The following is a 15,834-nucleotide window of genomic DNA, read 5'->3' as shown; positions in this document are numbered from 1 at the left end:
TTTTATTGCTCCTACCCATCTGGCTTCACCTATCATCTTCTAGCTCTCCTACTTCCCCTCCCCCGGTGTGTTCCTCCTTCCTTCTCAGAAGGTCTTGGTCCAAAACGTTAATAGTTTATTCATTTCCATAGATGCTGCCTGACCTGCTGAGTTGCTCCAGCATTTTGTGTGTTTTGCTTTGGATTTCCACCATCTGCAGACTTTACCCTGCATAGAGTATAGTATCTTATTTAAGTACCTGGCCAAGCACTCACAGAATGCATGACTCACTGATGCACTATTACTCTTGCATTGAGTCAATATCCAGAACTTATTGGTTGGAAACAGATTCAATAACTTTTACAAAGGAAGTAGACTGCAAGAGGGTGTGTATACAGAGCAATGGGCATCTTACTACATATCTATAACACTTTGGCAGGGTCACACTGGCATTTCTGTAGCTTTCTTATTCTCAATAAATAAGAAGAATTGCTCTCGAAAACAAGATCACCCAGCAAAAAATTCACCAACACTCACAAAGGAAGGCCAGCAGGCCAGACAGCATCCATAGGAAGAAGCACAGTCAACGCTTCTGGCCGAGACCCTTCGTCAGGAATAACTGAAAGAAGAGATAGTAAGAGATTTGAAAGTGGGAGGGGGAGAGGGAGATCCGAAATGATAGGACAAGACAGGAGGGGGAGGGATGGAGCCAAGAGCTGGAAAGTTGATTGGCAAAAGGGATACAAGGCTGGAGAAAGGAGAGGATCATGGGACGGGAGGCCTGGGGAGAAAGAAAGGGGGAGGGGAGCCCAGAGGATGGAGCGCAGGCAAGGAGTTATAGTGAGAGGGACAGAGAGAGAAAAGAGAGAGAGAGAGGGAGAGACACATAAAGAAAGAAAGAAAGAAAGAAAGAAAGGGTGGAGGGAGAATGGGAGAAGGGGCGTTAAGGGATTAAGGGAAGCTAGGGAAGTCAATGTTCATGCCATCAGGTTGGAGGCTACCCAGACGGAATATGAGGTGTTGTTCCTCCAACCTGAGTGTGGCTTCATCTTGACAGTAGAGGAAGCCATGGATAGAGAATGGGAATGGGACGTGGTATTAAAATGCGTGGCCACTGGGAGATCCTGCTTTCTCTGGCAGACAGAGAGTAGGTGTTCAACAAAACGGCCTCCCAGTCTGCATCGGGTCTCACCAATATATAGAAGGCCACACCGGGAGCACTATGATGGCATGAACATCGACTTCTCTAACTTCTGTTAATGCCCCTTCTCCCGTTCTCACCCCATCCCTTATTTATCTATTTATTTATTTATTTATTTATTTCTCTCTCTCTCTCTCTCTCTCTCTCTCTCTCGCTTTCTCTCTGTCTCTCTCTCTCTCTGTCCCTCTCACAATTACTCCTTGCCATCTTCCTCTGGCACTCCCTTTCCCTTTTCTTTCTCACTAGGACTCCCGTCCCATGATGCTGTCCCTACTCCAGTCTTGTATCCCTTTTGCCAATCAACTTTCCAGCTCTTAGCTCCATCCCTCCACCTCCTGTCTTCTCCTATCATTTCGGATCTCCCCCTCCCTCTCCCACTTTCAAATCTCTTCCTTTCACTTCTTTCAGTTAGTCCTGACGAAGGGTCTCGGCCCGAAACGTCAACTGTACTTCTTCCTATGGATGCTGCCTGGCCTGCTGTGTTCCACCAGCATTTTGTGTGTGTTGCTTGAATTTCCAGCGTCTGCAGATTTCCTGGTGTTTGTGTTTAAAAAAATCACCGGACAGTTTCCTGGGATATACAGTTGTCATATGTCCCCCTGATTTCCTTCAGAATATTTGTTGCTCCATGTTCCAGCATCTGCAGTCTCTTGTGTCTCTTTGTCGTATGAGAAAAGATTAATTCAACAGAGCCTGTATTCAGTAAGCTTAGAGGAATTAGGGCAGATCTGAATGAAACAGAGAATACTGCCAGGGCTTGGCGGAATTGGCCATTCGGTCTGCTCCAACATTCAATCATGACTGATCTTCTCAACTTATTATCCTACCTAACAGTCATAGAATATAACAGAAACAGGCCCTTCTGCCCATCCAGTCTATGCCGAACTATTAATGTGCCTAGTCCCATCGACCTGCACCCAGAGGATAATCCTCTATATCCTCCCATTCATGTACCTATCTAAATTGTTCTTAAATATTGAAATCAAACCCACAGGCAGCTCATTCCACATTCACACCACTCTATGAGTGAAGAAGTTTGCCTTTAACATTTCACCTTTCACCCTTAGTCATTGACCTTTAGTTCCAGTCTCAATCGACCTCAGTGGAAAAATCTTGTTTGTGTTTACCCCTCATAATTTTGTATACCTCCATAAAAGCTCCTTCCCTTCACTTACATCTAAGGAAAAAAATCCTAACCTATCTTCCCCTACAACTCAGGTCATCTTGTCCTGGCAGCATCCTTGTAATTTTACTCTGCACTCTTTCAATCTTATCGAGCTCCTTTCTGGAGGTAGGAAACCAAAACTGCATACAATACTCCAATATCTTGAGGTACTTCAACCTAACACCCAAACCCCTGTACTCTGTACGTTGATTTATGAAGGCCAATGTGCCAAAAGCTCTTTTTACAACAGTATCTGTCTGTGACATCACTTTCAATGAATTATGGATCTGTATTCCCAGATACCTCTGTTCTACCACAATCCTCATTGCCCTACCACCCACTGGTCCTCCCAAAATGCAACACCTCACATTTGTCTGCATTAAATTCCATCTGCCATTTTTCCAGCTGGTCTACATCCCACTTCAAGCCATGATAGTCTTTGTTACTGTCTACTACATCCTGAGACTTGGTGTCAGCCACAGTTGCAGATCCAGTTTACTACATAATTATCCAGATCATTGATACAGATGAAAAACAACAATAGACTCAGAACTAATCTCTGCTGAATACCGCCAGTCATAAGCGTCCAGGTAGAGAGGCAACCATCTACTATCGCTCTCTGGTATTTTCCATGAAACCAATACCCAATCCCATTTAACACCTTATCTCGAATGCCAAATAACTGAACCTTCTTTACCAAACTCCCATGTGGGGCCTTATCAAAGGCTTTGCTAAAGACAATATAGAAAACATCCATTGGATTGCCTTCATTAATTTTCCAGGTAACTTCTTAGAAAATCTCTACTATTTCTCCACATAACTTCTGATGCCATTACTAATCAAGAAACAAACAATTTTTGCTTTAAAGGTACCCAATGACCAGACCTCCACAACCATCTTTGACAATTAATACCACAGATGCACCAACCTCGGGCTAAACAAATTCCTCTTCATCCCTGTTCTAAAGGGATGTGTTTTATTCTGTGGCTGTGTCCTCTGGTCCACTCTATGACCACTTTTGATTCATTCTGATTTTGAGGGAAAGTCATTAGAGTTTATTTAGATGAGGGGTGAGGAGAAATTCTTCTCTCATAGTGAGTGTTTGGAATCCTCTTACCCAAAGGATTGTGCAGGTCTAATCACCTAGTACATTCAAGTCAGTGATCTTTGGTTCTTCTGGAAAGGGCCCACATTCAAAACCTCTAGGAAACATTTCATTTCTGGAAATTATTAGATGGCACACTGTCTCACTGTCTCAGTGAGCTGGGTTTAATCCTGATTTCTGGGGCTACCTATTTGGGGTTTGCATGTTCTCCCTGACTGTGTGGGTTTCCTTCGGGTGCACTGATTTCCTCCCACATTCCAAATAATTTGCAGGTAGATAGGTGAATTGGTCACTTTAAATTTCTTGATGGTTAGTAGACCCTAAGGATAGTTGATGGGAATGCAGAGAGATTAAAACGTGTCAGGAAAAATTAGCATAAGGATGGGGTTGATGAATTGTTACATTGGTTTATTTTTGTCACATGCAGCAAGGTACAATAAACTTCATTTTCAGTGCCATCCATACAGATCATTTAATCACATCAGTATTTTATTGGACACCTCAATAGAATCAAAGTATTCAGAAAGTGGTGTTGAGGTAGAAGATCAGACATGACCTTAATGAGGCAGAGCATTTGTGGGACACTCACTGGCCCTTCTTCCTTATACTTCAGATCACCAGTTTATCTTTGACTGCCTTATCAGGAGAGAAATTTGATTTCTCATTCCTGGATTGTGCTGGATAAGGTGCTTCAATTTGGGCAAGATAGTTGTGTGCTTGTGAAGAATGAACCGATCTCAGACGGAAGAGGTGTCCTCTCCCACAATCTTTGCCACTTTATCCTGGAACCTCTGTAACACAACTCTGCCCTACCACGTGTCTTCCCAAACCCAAACAGACACCAGTAGGGTATCTAAGTACTCCATGCTCCAAAGATTACCCTGTTAGTGACACCTTGGTTCTTGTGGTGAGGGCACAAATTCAAAACCTACTCCTGATCTCTATCAATAGGACAATACTGAGAAAACATTTCACTTCTGCAGATTATTAAGCAGTAAAATGTCCCACATCTCCACTGAGATGGTTCAAACCTGGTCTCTGGTGCTACCTACGTATTGTTTGCATGCTCTCCCTGCCTGAGTGGGTTTCCTCTGGGTGGTCCAATTTCCTTCTACATCCAAAATAACTTACAGGCTACAGATTGATAGATTAACTGGTCACTGTAAATTTTCCTCAGTGTGTATTAGACCCTGAGGGGAGTTGATGAAAATGTAGGCAAGTGAAAATTTAATTAATTAAAATAAATGTAAGGAGTTTTTTTATATATTCTGTGTTTTTCTCCCAATCTTTCTCGCTGTTTTTGTTTATGGGGGAAGGGGATTTGGTGGTTCATGTGCTTGTTCGTTTTTGTTTGCTTTTGTGCAGGGAGGAGGGACTTGGTCAATGATGACTGTGTTGATGTTCTTTTCCTTCTTGGCTTCATGGCTATCAGGTAAAGAAAAATTTAGTATAAGAATGGTGTTGATAAATCGGTAAATTGGTTTGTAGTATTTTTGTCACATTGCAACAAGACAAAATAAAATCTTTAGTTGTCATGCCATCAGACCGATCAGTTAATCATGTTAGAAAGTTTATATAGAATGAGAAAAACAGTAACAGGATATAGAATAAAATGTTGCTGTTATGTGGAAAGTACAGTGGCGTCAGACAATAAGATACAAAGACCACGATGAGGTAGATTGTGAGATCAAGAGTCTATCTTATGCTTGATGCATACTCATTAGGCCAATGGGCCTGTTTCCATGTTCTATTCCCCCATGAATCCACATTGAATTGAGGTACTCTTTGTACTCACAGGATGGATGAAAAAAGTACCATTCAACTATACTGAAGAGAAGAGTAGAATTATCTCTGGTGACCGAGTCAGTATTCATGTCTGAGTCAGCAATTTCTTCACCACATTTCTCCTTCCAGTGCACATGTTGTCTGCTATATTGATTATACTTGGCCAGTGATAAAGTGCTCTGAGGTTATGTGAAAGGTGCTCTGTAAGTATAAGTTGTATGGTCACCTTCAAACCAAAATATCCTGAGATGCTGGACCTCTGAAATCAAAACAGAAAATATCTGATATTCTCAAGAGGTCTGACAGCACCTGTGGAGGGAGAAAAAAAGGTTGATTCACTCTGCAGATGCTGCCTGAGACCTTGTTTTTATTTCTTATTTCTTTCCCACCATCTCTTGGATCAGTTTGAGCATTTCCACTGCTGCAGAATGGACAGTGCTCCTTATAAGTGTACTCAAAGGTGAGGAGAGTTTCACCTGTGATAGACCGGGCTGTATCCATCACTTCCTGAGGCCTTTTCTGTTCCTAGGCATTGGTGTTTACCTGACTGTGATACAAGCAGTTGGGATACTTTCCACTGTACATCAATAGAAACCTCTCTGAAACCTGGTATGGACTGTAAACATATATTCTGAGATCCCTCTGTTCCGTTCTTCTACAGCACACATAATCCTTTCCATTTATTGGGTAACTCATTGCCTATCTCTATTACACCATCTTATATATGTCTGGATTAAATTCCACAACTTTTCCCTGTCCAACCATATTAGATTAGATTAGATTATATTATGAGGAAACGTACTCCTGTTTTATTGTCATTTAGTAATGCATGCATAAGAAATGATACAATGTTTCTCCAGAATGATATCACAGAAACACATGACAAACCGACTGAAACCATAGAAACCATAGAAAAACTACAGCACAGAAACAGGCCTTTTGGCCCTTCTTGGCTGTGCCGAACCATTTTCTGCCTAGTCCCACTGACCTGCACATGGACCATATCCCTCCATACACCTCCCATCCATGTATCTGTCCAATTTATTCTTAAATGTTAAAAAAGAACCCGCATTTACCACCTCGTCTGGCAGCTCATTCCACACTCCCACCACTCTCTGTGTGAAGAAGCCCTCCCTAATGTTCCCTTTAAACTTTTCCCCCTTCATCCTTAACCCTTGCCCTCTGTTTTTTTTCTCCCCTTGCTTCAGTGAAAAAAGCCTGCTTGCATTCACTCTATCTATACCCATCATAATTTTATATACCTCTATCAAATCTCTCCTCATTCTTCTATGCTCCAGGGAATAAAGTCCTAACCTATTCAACCTTTCTCTGTAACTGAGTTTCTCAAGTCCCGGCAACATCCCTGTAAATCTTCTCTGCACTCTTTCAACCTTATTTATATCCTTCCTGTAATTTGGTGACCAAAACTGAACACAATACTCCAGATTCGGCCTCACCAATGCCTTATACAACCTCATCATAACATTCCAGCTCTTATACTCAATACTTCGATTAATAAAGGCCAATGTACCAAAAGCTCTCTTTACGACCCTATCTACCTGTGACGCCACTTTTAGGGAATTTTGTATCTGTATTCCCAGATCCCTCTGTTCTACTGCACTCCTCAGTGTCTTACCATTTACCCTATATGTTCAACCTTGGTTTGTCCTTCCAAAGTGCAGTACCTCACACTTGTCAGTATTAAACTCCATCTGCCATTTTTCAGCCCATTTTTCCAGCTGGTCCAAATCCCTCTGCACGCTTTGAAAACCTTCCTCACTGTCCACTACACCTCCAATCTTTGTATCATCAGCAAATTTGCTGATCTAATTTATCACATTATCATCCAGATCATTGATATAGATGACAAATGACAATGGACCCAGCACAGATCCCTGTGGCACACCACTAGTCACAGGCCTCCACTCTGAGAAGCAATCCTCTACTACCACTCTTTGGCTTCTTCCACTGAGCCAATGTCTAATCCAATTTACCACCTCTCCATGTATACCTAGCGACTGAATTTTCCTAACTAACCTCCCATGCGAGACCTTGTCAAAAGCCTTACTGAAATCCATGTAGATAATATCCCTTCATCCACTTTCCTGGTAACCTCCTCGAAAAACTCCAATAGATTGGTCAAACATGACCTACCACGCACAAAGCCATGTTGACTCTCCCTAATACGTCCCTGTCTATCCAAATGCTTGTAGATTCTGTCTCTTAGTGCTCCCTCCAATAACTTACCCACTACCGACGTCAAACTTACCGACCTATAATTGCCCGGATTACTTTTTGATCCTTTTTCAAACAACAGAACAACATGAGCTACTCTCCAATCCTCTGGCACCTCACCCGTAGACACCGACATTTTAAATATAACTGCCAGGGCCCCTGCAATTTCAACAGTAGTCTCCTTCAAGGTCCGAGGAATAAATACCCTGTCAGGTCATGGGGATCTATCCACTTTAATTTGCCTCAAGATAGCAAGCACCTCCTCCTTTTCAATCTGTACAGTTTCCATGATCTCACTACTTGTTTCCCTTAATTCCATAGACTTCATGCCAGTTTCCTTAGTAAATACAGATGCAAAAAAAACATTTAAGATCCCCCCCATTTCTTTCAGTTCCGCAAATAGCTGACCACTCTGGTCTTCAAGAGGACCAATTTTATCCCTTACAATCCTTTTACTCTTAATATACCCGTAAAAGCTCTTTGGATTATCCTTCACTTTGACTGCCAAGGCAACCTCATGTCTTCTTTTAGCCTTCCTGATTTCCTTCTTAAGTATTTTCTTGCACTTTTTATACTCCTCAAGCACCTTATTTACTCCCTGTTTCCTATACATGTCATACAACTCTCTCTTCTTCTTTATCAGAGTTGCAATATCCCTTGAGAACCAAGGTTCCTTATTCCTATTCACTTTGCCTTTAAACCTGACAGGAACATACAAGCTCTGCACTCTCAAAATTTCTCCTTTGAAGGCTTCCCACTTACCGATCAGATCCTTGCCAGAGAACAACCTGTCCTAATCCACGCTTTTTAGATCCTTTCTCATTTCTTCAAATTTGGCCTTCTTCCAGTTTAGAGCCTCAACCCTAGGACCAGATCTATTTTTATCCATGATCAAGTTGAAACTAATGGTGTTATGATCACTGGAACCAAAGTGCTCCCCTACACACACCTCCATCGCTTGTCTTAACTCATTTCCTAATTGGAGATCTAATATTGCATCCCCTCTAGTTGGTCCCTCTATATATTGACTTAGAAAACTTTCCTGAACACATCTTACAAACTCTAACCCATCTAGACCCCTAACGGTATGGGAGTCCCAATCAATGTGTGGAAAATTAAAATCCCCTACCACCACAACTTTATGTTTCCTGCAGTTGCCTGCTATCTCTCTGCAGATTTGCTCCTCCAATTCTTGCTGACTATTGGGTGGTCTATAATACAACCCCACTAATGTGGCCATACCTTTCCTGTTTCTCAGCTCCACCCATAAGGACTCAGTAGACAAGCCCTCTAACCTGTCCGGCCTGAGCACTGCTGTAATATTTTCCCTGACAAGCAATGCTACTCCCCCACCTTTCATTCCTCTGCCTCGATCACATCTGAAACATTGGAACCCTGGAATATTAAGCTGCCAGTCCTGCCCCTCCTGTAGCCAAATTTCACTAATTGCTATAAAGTCATAATTCCACGTCTCAATCCACGCCCTCAATTCTTCTGCCTTCCCCGCAATACACCTAGCATTGAAATATATACACCTCAGAAGATTTTTACCGCCACTCACAACCTTTCTATTTGCGGCTTTGCTTGAACTTTTAACATTTATTTTCACCCCAGCCCCACTGTCAGCTCTGGCACTTTGGTTCCCATCCCTGTGCAAATCTAGTTTAAAGCCTCCCCAACAACACTAACAAACCTCCCTGAAAGGATATTGGTCTCCTTGTAATTCAAGTGTCACCCGTCTCGCTTGTACAGGTCCCACCTGCCCCAAAAGAGGTCCCAATGATCCTGAAATCTGAAACCCTGCCCCCTACTGACAAAAACCACATAATTATAACATATAGTTACAACAGTGCAAAGCAATATAGTAATTTGATAAAGAACAGACCATGGCACAGTAAAAAGTCTCAAAATCTGTGCAGAGTCCCATCATCTCACGCAGACGGTGAACCTCCAGCGCCGCAAACTTGCCGGTGCAGCATCCTGGAAACAACCGACCACAGTCTGACTCCGAGTCCATCCAAAAACTCCGAGCCTCCGACCAGCTCTCCGACACCGAGTACCGAGCACCATTTCTGCCGAGCGCTTCGACCCTGACCCCGGCAACAGGCAATAGGCAAAGCCGAAGATTTGGGGCCTTCCCCTCTGGAGATTCTCGATCGCACAGTAGCAGCGGCAGTGAAGCAGACATTTCAGAAGTTTCTCCAGGTGTTCCTCCATGCTTCTCATGGCTATCTCCATCAAATCAGGATTGTGCACGGCCCCTAGTTAACACATATGATATCATTTGGAATGGTCGTGCGTGCTACGTCGCGCTGCCATCTTCTCCTCCCTCCATATATTTACATCATTCTGCCGTCTGAAGTTTCTCTCCTCACAATCAACGAAAACATGTTGGAACGTCTTTAGAATCCTTTATTATGCTCTTAACAATACATGGTACGAAAGGAGTGAAAAGCACTTGAATCCTGTAGATCCCACCATTCGTAAAAGCACCCATAAACCATTACAATTTCCTCTTATTGTGCTCCTGTAGACCTCAGCAGATGTAACCACTATTGGTTGGGACATACTCAGCCTCAAGACCAGATACCTAACTGAGTGGGCATTCAAAGGATTACCCTAAGCACAGGGAACCCTTAAACATTTGCTGTGGCCCAGAGCAAAACATCGCCTACTGACTGCTCCTGATGGATGAAATAAACTTTTTCATGAGTATCTGATCTCAAGGAGCAGAATCAAAGTTGAATATCACCAGAGATCTGAGAGAGAGTTTGTGGACAATCACAGCAGACAGTTACTCTTCCTCCTTCTTTTGAATGGTTTACTGATGGGAGTCATCCCACTCTTCAACTGGCTCCTCTTGCATGAGATATTAGCACCACAGATGCACCTCCCTCTGTCAAACCTTTCATACTCCTCATTTCCATCCCTGCAGTGTTGGCACTGCCCAGTAATACTCCCTAATTACAATGGAAAGATCTGTTAAACTGCCACATTACCATGTCTTGGAATTCTTTCAAAATGGACTTTTGAAACTGCAGCTTACATCTGTTTTCCGAGCTGGGGTTTACGACCTGCCGGCTGTCAGTACATTGTAGACAAATTACAACACTCACTTCTTGTGACGGACCACATCTTTCTTAAAAGATCTGTAGTACAGACTGCAATTGAAAAGGACTTAACTTTTCTCCATCACGGTTATCCTAGCAATCCGTTGGAACCAAGCTGCTATCAACAATTTATTTTGGCTCCTGCATTTATTGTTGTAGCGTAAAAATGCCATCTGACAGAGGTCTTGTTTTCTGCTATTACATTACCACAGGCACAAGAATACATGTACACACAAGGACCAGTTAATGCACAAATGCTCACACACTCTCAGAATATGCATACAGAAGTAGTTACACAACAGTGAACACCTCCACACACAGATACAGGTGCTCCCATAATCACCTACAGATAGCTTCACATTCATGCACACAGAGGACACACAGGTCGACACATACACGGACACACACATATGCTGCAGTTGCCTTGGGCTGGGCATAGGATACGGATGCAGAGCAAGGCGGGTCCTGGGTCCTAAATGCCAGCCCAGATAGGCAGGGTGTTGGGACTGGAGGCGAGGATCGGGCCGATTTTGCTCATTCCTCTGTGCCGTTTAGTCTGCTGTATGAGACTGCTCCGGCTGCTTCCTGGCGATTTGCCCCGCTGCGTGATGAACTGAGACCGAGGCTATGGGCCTTCACCGGATGATCTGAGCTTCAGCTCTATGGACTCAATTTGGTTTGGAATGCTGTTGTTGCTTTTTATTATTTGCATTATTGGGTGGTTCTTTTTCTTTCCTCTGCACATTAGGTGTTAGTCTTTTTTAAAAATTGGTTTCTTTCAGGTATCTTGCTTTCTGGCTGCCTGTAAGCCTATGAATCTCAAGGCTGTATAATTTATACATCCATTGATAATAAATGTACTTTGAATCTTTCGAATGAACACACATTCACCAACACACAGGCATACAAATACACCGTGAAGTGACACACGTGAATAAATACATAACATGTACACTGCTGAGCACATATGCACAGACACACACAAAGCACACTCACTCAGTGACTCTCTTGTGCATTCACATGCAATGAAACACAGATTCTCCCACATATACTATAGATAAGCACACAAACTGAAACAGCTGACCATATAATTGCTGAATCATACAATTTTGCCTATTGCCACCAAAGCCTCTGATTACAGAATGAATGAGAAGGCAGACCCTACCATTCACATCAGCTGGGGCAACAGAGTGAAGAGTTTTGTGATAATGCTCCCAGTCCCCACATCTCTGTGCAATAACCTCTGATGTAATCACATCCTTTAACTAATTCCACTTCCTCCTGCTACACTATGCAATTGGGTCTTAGTAAATCAATGATAGGAGTCGGGGCTTCAAGCGTGACCACAAAGCAATGAGCATAAAGTCAATCTGTGGCCTTGCAGTTAGCAATTATGTAGTGAACTGCCTCTATTTAAAAAAAATAATTAACTCCATAAATAATGTTCATGTGGGAAGATCTGTTCAAAGAACACTTCAATTTTTTTGCTTGTCACAAAGTTCAGGGGAGATAAGAGTGAAATATGCTATGTGGGTCTTACAAAAGACCCAGACTACCTCCACATTTTAGAACATAGAACAGTACTGCATAGTACAGATCCTTCAGTCCACAATGTTGTGCTGACCTATGTAATCCTACTTCACGATCAATCTAACCCTTCACTCCTCCACAGCCAAGTTTTCTTTCATCCATGTATCCAAGACCATAGAACCATAGAACCATAGAAACTACAGCACAGAAACAGGCCCTTTGGCCCTTCTTGGCTGTGCCGAACCATTTTCTGCCTAGTCCCACTGACCTGCACACGGACCATATCCCTCCATACACCTCCCATCCATGTATCTGTCCAATTTATTCTTAAATGTTAAAAAAGAACCCGCATTTACCACCTCGTCTGGCAGCTCATTCCATACTCCCACCACTCTCTGTGTGAAGAAGCCCCCCCTAATGTTCCCTTTAAACTTTTCCCCCCTCACCCTTAACTCATGTCCTCTGGTTTTTTTCTCCCCTTGCCTCAGTGGAAAAAGCCTGCTTGCATTCACTCTATCTATACCTATCATAATTTTATAGACCTCTATCAAATCTCCCCTCATTCTTCTACGCTCCAGGGAATGAAGTCCTAACCTATTCAACCTTTCTCTGTAACTGAGTTTCTCAAATCCCGGCAATATCCTTGTAAACCTTCTCTGCACTCTTTCATCCTTATTTATATCCTTCCTGTAATTTGGTGACCAAAACTGAACACAACACTCCAGATTCGGCCTCACCAATGCCTTATACAACCTCATCATAACATTCCAGCTCTTATACTCAATACTTCGATTAATAAAGGCCATCTTAATTGTCTCTATTGTATCAGCCTTTACCACCACCCCTGGTAGTGCATTCCACGCATTCAGCATTCCTTGCTCTGACATCTCCCTTAAACTTTACTTCAATGACCTTAAAATCATGTCCTCTGGTGTTAGCCATTGCCTCCTTGGGATAAAAATGTTGCTTGCCCACTGTCTCTATGTCTCTCATAATTATATACACATATCAAGTGGCCTCTTATCAAATGTTGTTCAAAGAGAAAACACTCGCTCAACCTTCCTCGTAAGACTTGTTCTCTAATTCTGAAGGAACATTAAAAATATCCACAGACTCAGCAAGCAGTGTTTCAATATGGGATTTACGGAAGAAATCATTCCACTTTATAATTGAATTAAACCAATTACTGTTTCTGGAATGTGAAATTTACCAAGGAGAACTAATTTCCTTTAGACCAAATTTGAAATACCCATCAATAATGTCAAAGGTGTATAAACAGAGGCTTGTCTATGCAGTAACAATCTTTAGATGAAAAGAAGCAGAGGAATTGGAGAAGGCTGTTCAGCCCCTCTAGTCTATTTTATCACTCATTTAGATTACGGCTATTCTATGTTTTAATGCTACCCCTCAGATTTGGCGCAGTGACGCTTATATTATTAGCTAATAAACTCTATCTTAATTTTATTTGGTAATTGTTTTATTGCTGTTTATGTACCAAGATACAATGAATAGCTTTTTTTAATGCTATTCAGATAGATTGTTCCAAATATTTGCACTTCCTCGATGGAATTAAAGAAAGACAATAACAGAATGTAGAATATGTCCCATCACAAACAAGAGAAAATCTGCAGATGCTGGAAATCCAAGCAACGCACACACAAAATGCTGGTGGAATTCAGCAGGTTGGGCAGCATCTATAGAAGAGAATACAGTTGACATTTCGGGCTGAGACCACTTCATCAGAACTGGAGAAAAAAAGATGAGTCAGAGTAAGAAGATGGGGTGAAGAGAGGAAGAAACACAAGGTGAAAGAAAATTGTCACCTTGTGTTTCTTCCACACCTCTCCCACTTTCTTACTCTGACTTCTCATTACTTTTTCTCCAGTCCTGATGAAGGGTCTCAGCCCGAAACCTCGACTGTACTACCTTCCATAGATGCTGCTTGGCCTGCGGCTTTTCTCCAGCATTTTGTGTGTGTTGTTACGTAGAATATAGTGTTAGGTACAGATAAAGTTGTGGCTGTGGAGGCAAAGTTATTGGATATATCTAAAGTTGAGGTTGCTAGGTTCTTGATTAGTAAGGTCGTCAAAGGTTACAGGGAGAAAACATGAGAATGGGGTTGAGAGGGATAATTCATTAACCATGATGAAATGGTGGAACAGACTCAATGGGCAGAATGGCTTAATTTGCTCCTATGTCTTATGATCTAAAGTAATTTGTAATTAATGTAATTGTCTATGTATTGAGGTACAGAAAAAAAATGTTTTACATCCATCCATACAAAAATAGATCCAGCAAGTAAGACTATTGAAGGAACCTAACAAAATTAGCATAGATTCTAGACCTGACAATGTACCTTGTTGTCGCTTTGCACCTTTTTTTCTGCCTGCCTGCGCTGCACTCTCTCTGTAACTCTAACACTTTATTTTACACTGTTCTTGCTTTCCCCTTGTATGTCCTTGCTGATGGTCTGTATGGAAAACGATGTCTTTCACTGTAGCCCAGTACATGTGACAATAAGATGCCAATTATAAATTTGTAGAAGAGAAAAATAAATAACAGAATGAAGAGTATAGTGTTAGAGTTACAGAGAAAGTGCAGTCCGTGCAGACAATAATGGGGCAGATTGGCAGATCAAGAGTTGATCCTTATCGTACAAGACATCTGTTCAAGAGTCTGATAATAGTGAGTTAGAAGGCGTCCTTAAACCTGAAGGTATATTTTTTCAAGCTGTTTTATCTTCCTTCTGAAGGAAGAAGGGGTACTAAGCTCATTGTCTGCCTGCCCTTATCCCAAATAGGTCTACAGGTACATTTTCTCCAGTTAAAGCCAAGCTCCCGTAATTTCAGCAGGACCAGTGGTACAACAATGCCTTTCCCACCTTAAAAGACAATGCCCCAATTAGTTTGATAATGTGTTAAGTTCAACTCCAGGCTTAAAGCTTGCAAAGCTGTCACAGAAACTAAATGTTTATGACATTCAAAAACTCTTAAAGACTTTTAAGAGCAAAAAAAAACTAAGTCATTAAAATATAAATGGCACTATACTTAAAAACATTCAGAAACACAGAAGAGTACAGAACAAGAAACAGCTCTTCGTCCCTCACTATCCATGTCAACCATGATGACAATCCAAACTAATCCCCTTTGTTGGCATTTGTCTCATATCCCTGATTTACAGAGAAAGGCTGAGGGATTTCTCATTGGAGCACTAGAGAATGAAAGGTTATCATATGGATCTTATGAGGAGCATAAACAGAGTGAATGTGCAGACAACATTTTTCCAGAGTTGTTGAATCATGAACTAGAGCACACAGGTTTAAGATGAAAGTGGAGGGAGTTAATGGGAGCTTGAGGGCAACCTTTTCACCCAGAATATGGATTGAGCTGCCAGAGGAAGTGGTTGAGGCAGGTACATTAGAACATTTAAATGTTACTCAGAGAGGTTAATGGAAAGGGAAGGTATGGAGGGATGTTGCCAAACATGGACAGATGGAACTAGCTTTGGTTGGAATCTTGGTTGGCATGGATCAATTGGGCCAAAGGGCCTGTATCTGTGCTCTATGACTCTATGACTCTGAATGGCCTGACATAAATTCTCTTATGCATACAGCACTTTGCCATCAGTAGATAGTTTTCTCTATCTGTCATAAAATCTATGTTAAAAAAAAACTTGATGAGATCATAGTAGATCAAACACACTCTATGGAAATAAAAAAAAACTT

The sequence above is a fragment of the Mobula hypostoma genome, chromosome 5, assembly GCF_963921235.1.
Source record: "Mobula hypostoma chromosome 5, sMobHyp1.1, whole genome shotgun sequence".
Taxonomy (NCBI): Eukaryota; Metazoa; Chordata; class Chondrichthyes; order Myliobatiformes; family Myliobatidae; genus Mobula; species Mobula hypostoma.
Note: the sequence above shows the minus strand (reverse complement) of the source record.